The following is an 18164-nucleotide window of genomic DNA, read 5'->3' as shown; positions in this document are numbered from 1 at the left end:
CTGACAGAGCAAATGCAACACCAAGAAGGAGTGGTCAGAACTTTATGCCAATTGCAGGGTAGACTGACGTCACTGAGGTATGCTCATGATGTGAAATGCGCCGCTGTGCTGCGCACGTAGCGAACGATAAATGGGACACGGCGTTGGCGAATGGCCCACTTCGTACCGTGATTTCTCAGCCGACAGTCATTGTAGAACGTGTTGTCGTGTGCCACAGGACACGTGTATAGCTAAGAATGCCAGGCCGCCGTCAACGGAGGCATTTCCAGCAGACAGACGACTTTACGAGGGGTATGGTGATCGGGCTGAGAAGGGCAGGTTGGTCGCTTCGTCAAATCGCAGCCGATACCCATAGGGATGTGTCCACGGTGCAGCGCCTGTGGCGAAGATGGTTGGCGCAGGGACATGTGGCACGTGCGAGGGGTCCAGGCGCAGCCCGAGTGACGTCAGCACGCGAGGATCGGCGCATCCGCCGCCAAGCGGTGGCAGCCCCGCACGCCACGTCAACCGCCATTCTTCAGCATGTGCAAGACACCCTGGCTGTTCCAATATCGACCAGAACAATTTCCCGTCGATTGGTTGAATGAGGCCTGCACTCCCGGCGTCCGCTCAGAAGACTACCATTGACTCCACAGCATAGACGTGCACGCCTGGCATGGTGCCGGGCTAGAGCGACTTGGATGAGGGAATGGCGGAACGTCGTGTTCTCCGATGAGTCACGCTTCTGTTCTGTCAGTGATAGTCACCGCAGACGAGTGTGGCGTCGGCGTGGAGAAAGGTCAAATCCGGCAGTAACTGTGGAGCGCCCTACCGCTAGACAACGCGGCATCATGGTTTGGGACGCTATTGCGTATGATTCCACGTCACCTCTAGTGCGTATTCAAGGCACGTTAAATGCCCACCGCTACGTGCAGCATGTGCTGCGGCCGGTGGCACTCCCGTACCTTCAGGGGCTGCCCAATGCTCTGTTTCAGCAGGATAATGCCCGCCCACACACTGCTCGCATCTCCCAACAGGCTCTACGAGGTGTACAGATGCTTCCGTGGCCAGCGTACTCTCCGGATCTCTCACCAATCGAACACGTGTGGGATCTTATTGGACGCCGTTTGCAAACTCTGCCCCAGCCTCGTACGGACGACCAACTGTGGCAAATGGTTGACAGAGAATGGAGAACCATCCCTCAGGACACCATCCGCACTCTTATTGACTCTGTACCTCGACGTGCTTCTGCGTGCATCGCCGCTCGCGGTGGTCCTACATCCTACTGAGTCGATGCCGTGCGCATTGTGTAACCTGCATATCAGTTTGAAATAAACATCAATTATTCGTCCGTGCCGTCTCTGTTTTTTCCCCAACTTTCATCCCTTTCGAACCACTCCTCCTTGGTGTTGCATTGTCACTGTCAGTCAGTGTATTTTATACTGATCTAGAAAGAACAATGAAAGAATCGCCCACAACGGTGCATAACTAACGGCTTAACCATACTGTACAAGCAAGAATTTAAGCAATATTTGGGTTCGATCAGTATTTGGAGCGGTGACTACGTTGTCTTAGCTGGAGGAGAGAAAGAGAAGAAATATGTCTCAGAATATTTGTTTAGTAACTCACTGGATCAGTTGGAGGATACTTCAGGTGCAGCTGACCTCTTGACTTTTATAACAGATATACAAAAAGAACACTTACCAGAATTGTTAACAATTCTCAAAAAATGACAATATTTTACTAAACAAACATCAAGTGTCTCTGAATAGTTTCATATGCATTCGGTGTGTAGAACATTTGCGGTCGACATCAACATGTACTTAAAGTAAGCTTACTAGAGTTTGTGAGCCGAGAACGATTTCACGAGATTGTACCAAAGTCTCCATGCCTGTGGGAAATGTGAACATTTCAATAGCATCAGTTTGTCAAAACGGTGAAGAATCGTGAAACGAACAGTCCTAATGAATGTCTGCCTGTAATGATGCAGCTACGTAATTCAAGTTGTATGTCAAACAAGTTCTGTCTTCTCTTCATTTCTGAACTGCTGACTGCTTCCAGCTACTAACACGTTGTCATGGAAGCATTGATTCGGGGCTCATAAACTTGGCGAGACGGACTTTTAAGAGAGCTTTGTTTTAATTAAAACAGTTTTTTAGTTAATGCTCTGACAAAAGGCAATCGCTGTATCTTTGGAACTCTAATTATCTACTGCAGAACCTGTAGCTTTTCTTTCGCTGATGTAGCCTATTTAAATTTTGATGTTTGCTTCTTTCCTCGCAGCCAAGGGATCATTCTATAAAAATAATAATAATAATAATAATAATAATAATAATAATAATAATAATAATAATAAAGGGGAAAACCCGTCGCGCAGTAGGCTATTAGAGCCTTGGCACGCCAAAACGACTGTTGGTCCGCCAGGTGGCCTACAGATACTGGAGTGCTACGTGGTCAACGTGTTGACATCCTCAGCCGCATTACTTGGCTTTCCCGACCAGGTTTGTTGCCCCTAGTGTCAGATAGCTTGTTGGTCTTACAAGAACGAGTGAATCCCATTTGAGCTCTCAGTCCAGAATATAAATCCCTGGATTGACCGGGAAATGAATCCGGCGCCTCCGGGTAAGAGGCAGCATGCTATCACTAAAACTCGGGGCTAGCAATAATAGACCTAATAATAATAATAATAATAATAATAATAATAATAATAATAATAATAATAATAATAATAATAATAATAATACCGAGCGCGATAGCTGCAGTCGCTTAAATGCGGCCAGTATTCGGGAGATAGTGGGTTCGAGCCCCACTGTCGGCAGCCCTAAAGATGGTTTTCCGTGGTTTCTCATTTTCACACCAAGCAAATGCTGGGGCTGAACTTTAAGTAAGACCACGGCCACTTCCTTCCCTCTTCTAGCCCTTTCCTGTCCCATCATCGCCATAAGACCTAACTGTGTCGGTGCGACGTAAAGCAACTTGCAAAATAATAATAATAATAATAATAATAATAATAATAATAATAATAATAATAATAATAATAATATATCTACCCTTTAGTTCCGTTTATTGATACGGGGTCGGGGATGAGGTGATCTGAAATTATATGGCATAATTTACGACCGAATGTCCTTCCTGATGCTAAACTCAGTTAAGGAGCTAATGAAGATGGTGGACAATTTGAGACCTTATCCCGAGGTTGTGCAGCTCTTTGCAGTCACACCCGCAGTGGGGATTAACCGTCAACAGTATGCACCATTTTAACCACATGCCAGCCCTTCTGCCATTCTTAAATATTCGCCAGTAGCGGGAATCGAACACGGGCCTCTGACAGCTGGCAGCTAACTGTTACGCCACGGATGCGAACAAAGTAAACTAGTGCCCTCGTCCCGAAGTGGTACAATTCTTTTCAGGCCCACTCCCAATGTAGGTGAGCTGCATGTACCATACAGTATACCAAACCTCCTGCCATTTTTAAATCTCTGGCAGTACCGAGAATCGAACCTAGGCCTCCGGGGGCGACAGCTAATAGCGCTAATCGCTGTGCTACGGAGGCGGACGGATATTATGATCATCAATCCCTAGCATTTATGACTGTGTGGCTGCAGTTTCTATAGTAATTTACTGTATTTCTAATTAACTTGGGCTAGAATTGGAAAGGACGCGGTCGAGGCCCACACAGTTTATTAACATGTTCGCTACAGAGTTCAGTATTACTCTTCTCTGCAGTAAGTGAATTTTCTGTCTTTTGTTGTGATATACTGTATATGAGACAGATACATCCTCCAGTATATTTTCGGTGCTTTACCACCCCTATTTTGGTGTACCATCTATTGAACACGACTGTCCCCATTCTTCAGGAAAACTGTGCATGTAACTCCGGTGGTACAGACGCAGTTTGCCTCCTTTCCTCACCAAGGCTGCCTGAATGTTAGTCCAGTTCTCTTAAGGAAAATGTGTTCATCTGGTAAACATAATCACAGGTTGAAAGACTGCAGAGATTTGTACACTTCACCGAGCGAATTGGCCGTGCAATTAGGCTAGCGTAGCTGTGAGCTTGCATTCGATGGTGGGTTCAAATACCACCGACGACAGCCCTGAAGATGGTTTTCGTCGATTACCATTTTCATACAAGGCAAATGTTGGGGTGTACTTTAATTAAGGCCACGGCCGCTACCTTCCCATCCTAGCGTCGCCGAAAACCTTCGATGTGTTAGTGCGATGTTAAACCACTAGCAAAAAGAGCAATTATACACACAAGTTTTCCAACCATTCTTGATGATTTCGGGAGTTAATTCTCGCCGTGTTAGGTCCCATATTGCCGCCAGGCTCCGCCTACAGTCACACGGTACACTGTGGCTCTAAATCAGCAGAAAGATACAAATCAGTCTGAACACATGTACCACGGATGGTACATGTCGTCGCGAACGTATTAAGGCGTTGTGCATGCAAAGACAACCGCGGATCATCTAGATAGCCCGGAGCTACTCTAATGTCACATGGTCAGTTTGACGACTTCTTCAGTTGCATTTCTCTTCTCTTTCCACCAGGGTCAGATGGATTGTGAGCTAACTTGACTAGGTTACCATTCTAAACCCTCAAGAAGAGCATTAAAAACCACAAACGAGCCAGAAATTTTAATTAGGCTTCACAAGAGGCCGTACAGCACGGATGTTTGGTGTCATCCTAGTTAGTCGTGTGTTAAACCAACAAAAACAAGAAAGATTATTAAAGAAATGAAATTCATGGTAGAGCCGAGTATAGAATTCAGGCCAACTCAGCAGATATGTATGCTAACTTCTGAATAGTATAATAGTACTGCTATATCAGATTTGAGCCGAGAATCGAATTCAGGCTAACTCGGGGGATGGATATACTAACTCCTTATAGTATAATAGTAATGCAATACCTGAGCTGTTCACAATCAGAGATCTTCAGCTATCATAAAACATCTCACAGCTAGCTATTTATTCTCCGACACTGTGTTATCGGTTCCCTCCATCATTTAATTACAAGCCGGTTCTCCATGTAAAGGACCAACCGACTGAAATTAAGTTAATGCATGACGGCAAAAATTACTGCTAAAGAAATACATTTTAAAGAATTACGAGCACAATACGTACCGTTATATTCTTGATGAACACACCAGTTGGCCGGAAATTCTGAATGGGACTTAAAAACCTGAAACAACAGAATACGCAACTGCTTTATTCATAGCAATTTGTATGATGCAATTAATTAACTAATCATGTTATCACTAATATTATCTAGCAAACTAACCCATCCAAACCCCTGGCTCAACAGTCCCGAAGGGCCTTGGCCTGCCAAGCGACCGCTGCTCAGCCCGGAGGCCTGCAGATTATGAGATGTCGTCTGGTCAGCACGACGAATCTTCTCGGCCGTTATTCCTGGCTTTCTTGACCGAGGCCACCATCTCACCGCCAGATAGCTCCTCAATTATAATCACGTACGCTGAGTGGACCTCGAACCAACCCTCAGATCCAGGTAAAAATCTCTGACCTGACCGGAAATCGAACCCGGGCCCTACACCGCAGGGCCGGGCTAGCAAATTATATTAAATTAAAATGTACTTCCGAGGTTCCTCTGTGGATAGGAGGTAAAGTCTGACTCATGATTCCAAGTTTGTGGGTTTGATCCCGGCTGAGGTAGTCATTTTTGAAGGGTGGACAAAACTGTGCCATTGCTATTCTGTTGGCATGCATACACTTCAGGAGGCGCATTCGGAGTTACACGACTACCACTCATCCTTTGACATCGACTAGGAAAGTCGCACTTTCTCTCTAGATAGCAGCACAGCTATAACGTAGAAACGTGTAAGGAGAGACACCCTATGGTCAATTGCTGGGTTCTGTCATAGACATATTACTAAAAATGCCTAGACTGAGCATGAGCCCTAGTGAAGCGATCTCAGACTGAATGCCAAGCTGAGCGCCATAGTAGCGGCAAGCTTGGCAGACTCGTGACGAGCGCGGGAGAGAGTATAAAATATGCTTGGCAATGCTTCAGACTTCAGGAGTTGTTTGGGTTTCGCATTTCATTTTATGTTAACTGCCAGTTTTGAATACGGCGCCCTCAACATTTTCAAGCGGTTAAAACCCATCAAAACGTCGCGGTATTACAAAACACTGAAATGCTTTCCATTCACGGTGTACTTATTCTCCGTCAGTGTATAATTTTGTAAGAAGCACTGAATAATATCTTCCTCGTCTACTTTAAGAAGGCGATACAACATTGTTGAAAGTAAACCAGGCTTTATTTCTGAGACATGCCATTAATGAAATAAATCTTTAAAAAATGTCTGGGACATAAAAATATCTATAATATGTACAAGGAAATGCAAAGACTAGAATTTGTGCGTTGTTTTGATTATGGATGGTTTCGATGTGGATTACTGTAATCATGTCCAAGTTCTTGAACCATGGGCACCGAGCTCGGTAGCTGCAGTCGCTTAAGTGCGGCCAGTATCCAGTATTCTGAAGATAGTGGGTTCGAACCCCACTATCGGCAGCCCTGAAGATGGTTTTACGTGGTTTCCCATTTTAACACTAGGCAAATGCTGGGGTGAACCTTAATTAAGGCCACGGTCGATTTCTTCCCCCTCCTAGTCCTTTCCTATCCCATCGTCGCCATAAGACCTATCTGTGTCGGTGCGACGTAAAGCAACTTTAAAAAAAGAAGAAGAAGCATGAGCCAAATAAGTGGGGATACCAGTTGCTATGGAATAGGAGTGGGCATCTCGTACATATTCCGAGCCATTGCCCTACCTTGTGCTCACGTAGCTAGAACTATAAAATCCACCGGTGGTCCCTAAGCCATTAGAGGAGAGATTATCACTGGGACTACGTGTACGTAGGGTAGCATCCTGCTTCACAGAATTTACCGACCACGGAGCATTTTAAGCAAGCCTCAGACCTGTGGAAGTAACGGAGTCCCACTTCCATTTGACAGGTAAGGAACTTCTTGGAAACAACTTGGTGAAATATATGAAATTCGATGCGGAGCTATCAATATTAATGGGCCTTATGGAAGAAAGAAAGTAAAACAGAGTTGGCAAAGAGGATGGATGTGGATGTGTTAAAGCGGCCATACACGAGCGGGATTTCCTCAAGGTTCGGCCTGAACAGTCCAATCCGTGAGGAATTCCCTAACGTGTGTGGCGGCGTCCTTGAGGCCGCGCTGGGTGCGAGAGATCCAAAAATCCCGAACAAAATTCAATTCTTTTCCGCCTTGAGGCCAAGCAGGCCGGATTTTCCCTGTCTCTTGCTGCATGTATGTGTTGAGGACAGGCCTTGAGGTTTTCTGAAGTGGAGTGATTGTTGGGTGTGTCCTATTTCGTCATGTTTCGATAATTTTAACAGAATTTATACAAATATACCAGAATGAACCTTGCCTCTGGCAAGTAAGTTCAAAACATTAGCATGACTGAAATAAAAATGAGGCCTCCAAACTGTTAGGAAAAGTGAAAGAAGTGGATGTAAAGGCAACAAAAGATGACGTTATTAAAAAATTAACCATATAAGAAGCGCTTTCCGAAAATAAAAGATCAAATGCTTTTAGCTGAACAACTAATGAACGATACCTTGCTTCAAGCTGAAATGGGTTCTTTAACCATGCCACACAGAGTGGTTGGTGAACCACACCCAAACCTTTCATTGAGGTACTTTTCTCCAGTGTCCCACCAAGATTCCCCTGCGATTAGCTACACTTCATTGCCCTGCCCCAGCCCTGTAACTACTGAAAACCAAGAGGCTCACATACCTCAACAAATGCTTGGACCCAATGAGAATTCTCATCCAAATGTACAGTGCAGTTTTATACCACAAGGCAATGATACAGCTCCGTCTTATTTATCACGCTTTGATGGAAGTGTGTAATGTGAATATGTCCATGTTAATTAACGAAAATGTAAAATTTAAGTTGAAATAGTCAAATAAAATCTATAGATTTCTGTAAGTATTTTACTCAACTCACCTTCAAATAATCCTCACGTAGGACTTTGTAAATAGCTTCACAGGTTTCCGGTATAATGCGACCAAGGGCCTGGGGAGAAATTATTGTTGAATACTTGAGGTCTTCGTGACTCCTTTCAGTAGCCAGAAACCTCAGTGTTGCAATGAGTCTTTTATGGGGGGGGGGGGGTGAATAGCTTGCCTCATAAATGTATGTTCTTTAGCGATAAAAGGGGTATCCATTGAAAGAAGATTTAAATGTGTATCGTGGTTCATCCGCAAGTAATTGTGGAAATCTTTCGAGAAGACTTCCAGTTTCTCAGCAATTAGATTCTTGTGGGAATACACACTTCTCTTCAAAAGCCATTCCTTGCACCATGCACCTCTTTTGCGCCTTTTCTTGCGAACGCAGTCCCATGCAATCACACAACCGACAGACGCTAAAATATCGGCATCCATTGATGCCGTGTTGAAAACTATTTGCAACACCACGTGAACAACCAACCAATACCAGTCAACAGAAGTGTTGTGTTGACCTGGATTCGAATCTTGAGAAAATCCCCAAGGCCGTTTCCTTGAGGATTTCCTTGAAGAAATCCTCTCCGTGTGTAGGCGAGAGTTCGGGTGAGGAAATCCCCAAGGAAATCCCGGAGGCTTCTCCCTTGAGGATTTCCTGTACGTGTATGGCTAGCTTTAGTAGGTAATGTTATTCGGGTACGGGGGAGAAAACGAGGATTACAAGCATTCTTAACAAGTGTCAAAAAAGGGAACGGCAGAGTATGGGGTAGGACTGTTCTTCGACTTTTTTCGGGAGCGGAATTTGCTCCTGCGAGGGCAGCGAGCGGGTTTTCCAGCAGGAGTATCTGTTGGCGCTGATACAGACCCTCCGGATGAAAGGCTTGTGTGCTTGTGCCCCCATTCGCAGGAGGGGTGGGAGAACGCCTGGTAAGTGCGTCCTTCTTCCCCGCCTTCGTTTCTTATTTAGACGGGATGGGAGGTAAATTCCCAGTCCCGGTCGACGATGCCCTCTGCCGACTTGGGCTCGGCTTTCGCCGACCTCTTGGCGGAAGGAGACTGTCTTCCCCTGTTGTACCAGCCTAGGTTTCTTAGCCGCCACAGACTTGTTGGTGGTCGAAGGCTATAGGATGAGCCCACCTTCGAGCTTTCACACTCTACGGCGTTGCTCCCAGAAGCAACTGCCGCCTTAAGCCGGCATTACACCTACCGAGTACTCGGCCCAGACAGTGCATTCGGCCGCGTACTCGGCTAATGTGATCAGTACAGTCAGTACTCGGCCTAGTAGCGAGCGAGTGATTTGGGCGAGACAGTGGATAGAAACGAGGCCCAACTGCTCGGCCGAATGAGTACCCCACCACCTGCCCAGTTACCTCGGCGCTTCACTCGCTCTTCACTCGGTCAGTGTAATCAGTCAAGTCAATTGTGAAGGAGTGTTCTTGTGTTGTCTGGCACAGTGTGATTTGATTTCTTCAATGACAATGGCTAAATGGAGTAGTGAAACAACGTTAAAAATCATTCAAGAGTACAAAACACACGAATGTTTATGGGACTTCAGATCTGCTGTGTATAAATTTACCCGACTTTGGTGTATCAGATGTAAAAAATAAAATTAAAAACTGTTGTTGCTAATGTCATCTTCGCCTTCCTCTGTTATGACAGGTATGGTCATGTTGCAATAGTGTTTAAAAACTCTCTTCATTTTCCTCATTTTCCTCCTTCACATAACCATGTTCCCGCACCCTTTAAACGTTTCAATGCACTGACTCGTCCACTGTCTCTTCACCTCGTGTAATCTCATCTACTCCTCAATAAGTTACACGGCCGAGTAACAAAGCGAGTGACTCGGCCCAGTACTCGGTAGCTGTAATTCCGGCCTTAGGCGTATCGATTTCAAAGGTTTTGCTTGAGTAAATGACGTAATTGCTAGGTTCTATGCTATCACACTGAAGTCTAGTATTTTGGCAAGTGCATTCAAAGAATTAAACTTACGGCGCCCTTCCAGATAGATATAAAATACCTTCCTGTGTCTTTAGCTCCTAGAAGTGCTTCTTGTCGATATAGACTGGACAGTTTCTATCTCGAGGAGAATGAAGGGCAGGACAGTTAGTGCAGCTGTTCGGAGGTGTGCACTCTTCCGTGTTATAATCTTATATTCCACATGCACCACACAGACTGATTCGAACAACGAGATACCATGTCTCCGAACCTTTGGCATTGATAGTACCGCATGGGAGGCGGGATGTACGGCCTTCCCAACGCAACGATAGGTTGTTACCTTGACTTTTCTGGTAACAATGACAACTTGAAAGAGACTATGAAGGTGCCTGTGGCAACGTCTTCACCATTGACTTTGCGCGTAATGCGCCGTACATGTTCAAGATGCGGTCGCGCTGAAAGATGACTCCGCGAACCAGATTCAAGGGTTTGTGCTATTCCACTTTGAAGGGGATTTCGCCAAAGTGGTCGCACTTGAGCAACCGATCTGCTTGGAGTGCAGTGCGCGTCTTGAGAAGCAAACAATCATTGCGCATTTTCCTAAGATCCTCACTTTCGCCGTATACACCTTCGATGTGTCGAAATCTAACAATACTTGATGGAAAACAAACTATCGTTTAAAAATTAGGCGCTTTATCGACAATTGCGATTATAATGCCTTTTTTGCTGTTCTCAAATCAACATTTCGTTGAAAATAGTGCCAGGAAAGCTTCGTAGTCACAATCGAATATCATTACTGTACCAAATATCTGTCTAAAATCTTAAGGTAAAACATAGTAGTATAGTTTTCTCGTAGAATAATACCAAATTGAATTTTAGATAAGTAAATCGCCTCAAATTTGATGTCTATATTTTCCGGAGCCTTCCTCCTTTTTTGGACTGTCAGTTAGAGCACCCCCACTATTTTTCAAAACCCGGCGCCCTTGACCAAGATGACTGTGAAATAACACAAACCAGACATTCGTATACTCAAAAGTACATCCGTTGGACATATCCCCTTGCTTGACTTATCCTGTGGGATAAATCCACATCACATTGGCCAGTACCGAGCGAGTTGGCCCTGTTGTTAAAGTCGCGCAGCTGTGAGCTTGCATTCGTGAAATAATGGCTTCGAATCCCACCATCGGCAGCCCTAAAGATGGTTTTCCGTGGTTTCCCATTTTCACACCAAGCAAATGCAGTGGCTGTACCTTAATGCCACGGCCGCTACCTTCCCAATCCTAGCCCTTTCGCATCTTTCCGTCGCCAAAAAGCTTTCGATTTGTTAGAGCGACGTTAAACCAATATAATAATAATAATAATAATAATAATAATAATAATAATAATAATTGGCCAGTCTTGTCCATTAGTACTTGAACAGATGCACATTTCTCAGCCGGCCGAATTCAAAATTCAAATCCTTAATCTTGCTCACTTCCAACTACAAGATACTCTGTTTCATCCATACTGACTTCTAACCTCCAGTGCCTATATGCATCCATTAACTTTCTCATTTGATACATGGCATCATCCCTATCCAGAGCCAGAAATACTTGATTGTCATCAAACAGCACTGAATGTTACGCAAAAGTAAAAAGCTAAAAAATAACATAATTTAAATGATCTAATATACAATGTAATGTTTCGGAGATTGCTTAAGTCTGAACTCGAGTTGAAAGAATTTCGTAACATTTAAAATTCGAACTAGCTTTTACAAATAGATGACTTTTCAGAGCTGAAATATCTTCGTAAGAGTCGTTTGCTCTACTCACAGTTATGACGGGATACGATTGGAAAAAAATGGGTATTAGGCCAGTATACTGTAAGTTGTCACTGACAATAGCATGGAGGATTTTCAGACCACTGATCTACCAACGTTTTATCGAGACTGTATAGTAGGTACTAAAGAACACCAAAGAAAGTAACTTTTTTAAGATCGCCACTTATTATCAAAGAAGACATAGTCATAGTATACTGCATGGATTAGAAGCTGAACATGAAGAGTCAAGCTGGTAGACAGGAGACGACGGTCGAGTCCAAGTGCGGTAGTGTCAGCTAGCAGTCATGGGGTATTTCCTGATGTCACCTGTGTACCACACCACGCACCCCAGCCGTCACCTCGGCAACCCCCTAAAGAACTAGCTAGGGACAGCGAATCGATAGCAGTACAGTCCCCTGTAGTGCGTGTTCTCTTCAAACAACAGCCTACACACAAGTCTGTTACGAACGAACGGTACGTGAAATACAATATTAAAATGGAACAGAATTATTAACTCAACTGTCGAAAAATTAAAGAAAAAATGATAATGTAAATACAAATAGGAGAAGCATTTAGAATTTCGGGTGGCTTTGCTCTTTTTTCAAAAAAGTACTGTAAGTCACACTTTTTTTCAGCCACTGTGCAAAGGTACAGGTTTGAAGGTTTGCAGTTTCTTGGATGTGAATGACAGAATTTCCACTAAGAAAAGAAAAGTACAATTTCTGTTATCCATTCAGTAAAACGAAATTCAAAAAGTTTTATGCTTGATTTTGCTCAGTATTCTAGTGTTTTTCGACTATCCCTGTTCACGGAGCTTCTGAACATAGTATTTCAAACTTATTTTCAACCATGTTTGTTCATCATCCCTTACAACAGTATCACGCCAACGTGATATTCGATATTACAGACTGCCCACATAGTAAGAATTTTGCACACACAGAAAAGTATTGTTCTTCCCACTGGCTCCCTACGGTTAGATTCGGCGAGGACCTCTCTTTTATTAGTTTCTGCCTCCCTTTCGAACTCGGATATAGCCGATCGAGTCTGACTGCCAGACCTTTACCAGGCTTTGACGGCTCTAGCACACAAACTGATCACCCGTTCGCTCACTTATACGCTGTGTGCTCGCTGAACGAAAAGCTTAGCGTGAGCAAATCTGGGAGAACTGGTGGTACACAGGGATGCGACGATAGGATAGGAAAGGGCTAGGAGTGGGAAGGAAACGGCCGTGTTGCCTGGTGTGAAAATGGGAAACCACGGAAAACCACATTCAGGGCTGCCGGCAGTGGGAGTTTTCAACGTCACCGGAATCAATGTGTTCAAAGGAAAAAAATAACCGGTGAATGCTCAATCAGTCTAAATTCATCGGTAATACTCTAATGAAATGCCTCGAACTCATTTTATGATGTTTTCTTCTGCTGTCAAACAGCAATACTGATAGTTTACATAATAATGGAGTTTATTTTCGTTCGAGAGTTGCTCAATAGTTCAAATTCAGAATTTGAAACTCCAGAAAGGGAGATAATTATTTAATTATATTTCAAAATGTGAAAAGAAGAAATGCATACAAGGAATTCATACTTAATGTAGTAGAGAACATAAATGGAGATTAAGTATGTACGGACTTAGACCGAGCTGAGTGGCCGCGCTACGGCTATGAAGTCAAGCTCTGCATTCGGGAGACGAGCGGATTCGAACCCCACCGTTGGCTGACTTGAGTATGATTTTCTGTGGTTTCCCATTTTCACTTCCAGAAAAATGCCGCGACAGTTCCTATTCATACATCACAGCCGATTCTTTTCACCACCTTACCCATTCACCATCATACATTTTACCGTCATCAGCTCCTCAAATGAGGTTGGCGTCATGAAGGGTATCCGGCCGTAAAAACAAACCATAAAATTTGATCTCATCTCATCCCCAACTCCGTATCAGGAAACGGGACTAAGGGGTAGGCATACATGTATACATTGACTACCGGATGAGTTGGCCGTGCGGTTAGATGCGCGCGGCTGTGACCTTGCATCCGGGAGCTAGTGGATTCGAATCCCACTGTCGGCAGCCCTGAAGATGGTTTTCCGTGGTTTCACATTTTCACATCAGGCAAATACTGAGGCTGTACCTTAATTAAGGCCACGGCCGCTTCCTTCCAACTCCTAGGCCTTTCCTATCCCATCGTCGCCATAAGACCTATCTGTGTCGGTGCGACGTAAAGCCACTAGCAAAAAAATATACACTGACTTGGTGCCTAAGTCCCTCGGCAGTACGTTCATAAAATCAACGACAATGAGAAACTCGCCAGTAAAATTTGTAACGTAATTGGCACTCGTCGAACACACTGTGATAGTACATATATCACACCCCAAAATTATATGTAGAAGTTAGAGATAATATTGTCAGTATTCGATTTTTATTATTATTATTATTATTATTATTATTATTATTCCATTTGTATGTTTTGTCATTTATATTTATAAGCTGGAAGATATCCACATATGTAGGTATGAGTAATTTGTTTTGCATGAGTGGGAAAACATTGCTTTAATAACTCTGGTAATTTGAATGAGTCATATGACTGCCCCAGTGTTTGTTGTGATGTACTTGTGTCGGGAATTCCATGAGTCATGAATATATCCCAGCCTGATGAGATGAGCTTGTTGTTGTATTAGGAAAGTTTAGTGATTCATGGAATATACCCCAGAGTTTGTTATTGTCTTGGGAGGAAGAAGTAGTTCAGGGCTTGGTCTTGACAAGAGGACCACCCATGATTGGCTGGCAAGCACCAATCCAGACGTCTCATCTGAGAGGAGGGGGATGTTGATGTCTATAAAGGTTGATGATACGGCGGCAACCTGGAGATTAGGACATTGTAAGAAACATTGTAAGGGTGATTGTAGAGGTGATTGTAAAGGAACGAGAAGGAAGACAACTACAACTACAACTGACGCACTGTACGGGAAGGAAGTGGTGCTGATACACGGTGCTGATACACGGTACTGGAGTGACACGGCTGCAATGGACTGGACTTCAAACGTTCGTGGAGCGTAGTCTTGTTATGTTTGTGGAAAGTGGCTGATTGTGGAGAGTGCTTGCGCATTAAGTATTGTAGCACTTGTGGCGGCCTAGCATTATATGTTGGTGAAAGCTATCTCAGACTTTCCATAAATTTATATGTTGAGGATCGACAGACGTGTGTATATATCTTTACAACAAGTGTTAAAATATGTGAACACAGTAGTACAAGGCACAGTATCTGTGTGATGTGATAACTGCCGATTATGAGAATCGGTAAATCGAATTGATATAGAGACAGTGAAGGGTGTTTATCTTCATACATGTACATTGTTCATCGGACCATCTACAAATGGTAGCTTAGTTCTCGCTTTCGTTTTCCCACGGTTTTCATTATTGTTGTTGTTGAAAATATGGAGTCTTCCAGCAATATTTTATGTGTGTATTATATGTATAATGTTGTATGTTGATGAGGTGCTCATGCACGGAATTTGTTCAGAATATAGTTAGCTATTTTAGAATCAGTGTTATTGATGAACCTAGGTGCAGTTCCTACCTAATTAGTCGTTTTCAGGAGGTTAGGTAAGGCCTGCAGCAGATGTACCAGTACGCAGCATTATGTACACGCCCTGGGATATAAAGTTTATCATGCTCTTATCTAAATTCGAGGGATCCATTCTGGTGAACTCTGGCGCCCATACTACGGACATTTCGGTTAATTATGCTTATTAATTTTATTAAGTTTTTGAGTAATTTTATTTATATATTTTTATTTATTATTATCATCACAAAAATGTTACAATTGGCTTCCCAGCGTGGGGCTGAATGATTGGTACATCTGTTAGGCTTATAAGCATAGGTGCACTTGTCAGGTGTGGTTGGAATTCTACAAATAATGTCAGTGAAGTGTTTTATATGTTTCATGTGTATTTTGGAGTATGAAGAAATGTTATAGCGAGTCCAGTATTATAAAATTGAGAAGTAGAGAGGTTTTGAAAGTTGTTGGTACTATGAATCAGAATAAGAGAAGTCAAAAGAATTCCACCACATTGAGTTTATCTAATTTAATTGAGAATAGCAAAATGGCTGATAGTAGAAAAGATCAATTAGCAGCGATAGGTGAGGAACCGAGTAACCCGTCTCAAATTCAGAATGTAGGGGATCAAGAGGAGGCTTCCATTCGTAGTATGCTTCAGTTGCTTCTTAGTAAGAACGAAGAGTTGAAGGGTGAATTGTACAGTAAGATGGATAGTCAGAGTAATGAATTAAATTCATTGAGTGTTGAATTAAATGCCGTTAACAGTAAAATCGATAATAATAATGTTGAATTGTCCAGTAAACTCGATAATAATAGTATTGAATTGTCCAGTAAGATTGATAGTCAAAGTAAGGAGTTAAATTCAGTGAGTGTTGAATTGTCCAGTAAGATTGATAGTCAGAGTAAAGAACTGAAGAGTGAATTGAGTTTTTTAAGTAATGAAATATACATTATTAATAGTGAATTAAATTCAGTTAGTACGGAATTGTCCAGTAAGATTGAGAATCAAAATAAGGAGTTAAATTTAGTGAGTGTTGAATTGTCTAGTAAAATTGATAGTTTAAGTAGTGCTGTGAATGGTAGAATAGATGAATTGAACCAGAAGTTTGACCATCAAAGCAGGGAAATTCAGGAAGTCAATAATAAGGTAGAAGCTCAATGCTTGGAATTGACTGAGAAAACTGAATGCCGATTTAATGTAGTTAGGAAAGAATTTGTTGAAAACAGCAAGGAATGTGATAAGAGAATAAAAATAGTGGAAGATAAAGTCGAAGAAATAGATAGAATTAAATCCAATCAGAACGTTTTAGCGAAGCGTATAGATGAGAAGGATGAGAAATTGGAGAAAGACCTTAAGTCGGTAAAAGATGACCTCAAGTCAGTAGAAGGAAATGCCAGAATGGTAGTTGAAGAAGGAATTAAAGCATGTCATGTAAAGTTAAGGAAGGAGATCAGTCAAATCCAAGTAGGTAGCAGCATATGTAATAGGTACGAATCTTGTACGAAGGACTCTGAATTACCCAAGTTTAATGGTCGGCAGTTTAATCCGATGGAATTCTTGAAAACGGTCGAGAAACGGTTTTCCAAGAATCTTGACGATGGTTTGATTGAGTGGAGTATGGTTGATGAGCTGTTGGATGTTGCATTTGTTGGAGAAGCGAGATCTTGGTTTCAAGTTTATAGACAAGGTATTTCGAGTTTGGAGGAATTTAGGGAGAAATTTAGTTCTAAATTTTGGAGTGATGCTATTCAGGGAAGGGAAAGAGATCGCGTGCTATTTGGCAAGTATAAACCTCAGGAAGGTGTATCTATGACGGAGTATTTCTTGGCGCATGTTCTGATCAGCCAGAATATTGAAGGTCTAGCATCGGAGAGAGATACAGTCCGCCAGATGTTGAGGCATTTTCCTGAGAAGGTCGGATTAGCTGCATGTATGCAGAATATTGTTACGATTAAAGAATTAGAGCAGCTGTTAGAGAGGTTTGATGTTTTGGAAGGGCAGGGGAGGACTAGGCAAAGTGAAGGTAGAAATTACGGGGATAATGGGAGACAAGGTAATCAGGTAGCGGGAGATAGGAATAATCAGAATTTCAGTCATTCTAGGCAAGGGAATCAGGGTGGTAATTCCGGAAGGGGAAACAGACACTCTAATCAAGGAGATAATCACCAGGAATATTATGGCAGAAGACCTAATCAAGGGGAATCAGAAAGTAGGGGGCGTACGGATCAAAGACAGCCAGATCAAGTTCCGAGACATGATAATAGTGAACAGTCCACGTCAAGTAATTTAAACCGGAATCGGACTTCTTAGTTGGGTCAGATAGGCAGTCCGATACCGAAATTCCTATTCACGTGATGAAACAGGTAAGTTATGATTTAGACGTGAATGAGGAATTATTGTATGACCATGTGTTTTGTGTTCAGGGAGATTTTGAGTATAGGGGGCGTGATGAAAGTAAGAAAGATGTGTCGGATGATTTACTTTGTGCTAGTGGTGATGGTAATAGCGGTGTTGCGATCGATAATCTTGTGGAAGTTTCTGAAATTGAAAGTGAAGTTTTTTGTGAAGTTGATGAAGGTTGTTTTGTGAGTGAAAAGTGTTCACGGAGTAGACATCATGAGGATGTTTTTGTTGATTTAAGTGTACGTGAGGAGAGTAAAGTTAGGTCCATTATGTGTGAAAATGGTGACTTTGAGGTTAATGAAACTTCTGATAAGAGAGTCGAAAGTAGCAGTGTTGTTGGCATGAAAGTGGTGCAAGTAGGAGCTGATATGGAAGGTGGTGAAGATGGATTAATTGTTGAGTCATTAAGTGGTAATGATAGCAACATTATAGTGTATTACGGTAAGAATTTCAGTAATAGAGTGAGCGTGTGTGAGAATGGAAATGTGCGTGAGATGAAGGAAAGCCTATCCA

The 18164-nt window shown here is 42.8% G+C and overlaps 1 long non-coding RNA gene across 1 annotated transcript in view; it reads right to left on the bottom strand.

The window, feature by feature from the left end:
* Nucleotides 1-18164, bottom strand: part of LOC136858341 (uncharacterized) — a 505582-nt gene that overhangs the window by 404540 nt on the left and 82878 nt on the right. Inside the window, exon 2 of the long non-coding RNA XR_010858630.2 lies at nt 5100-5157. This is a non-coding gene — a long non-coding RNA (uncharacterized lncRNA). The remainder of the gene's footprint in view (nt 1-5099; nt 5158-18164) is intronic.

The sequence above is a fragment of the Anabrus simplex genome, chromosome 1 (genome assembly GCF_040414725.1).
Source record: "Anabrus simplex isolate iqAnaSimp1 chromosome 1, ASM4041472v1, whole genome shotgun sequence".
NCBI lineage: Eukaryota > Metazoa > Arthropoda > Insecta > Orthoptera > Tettigoniidae > Anabrus > Anabrus simplex.
The sequence above is the reverse complement of the archived record's forward strand: the minus strand, read 5'-3'. Positions and strand labels throughout refer to the sequence as shown.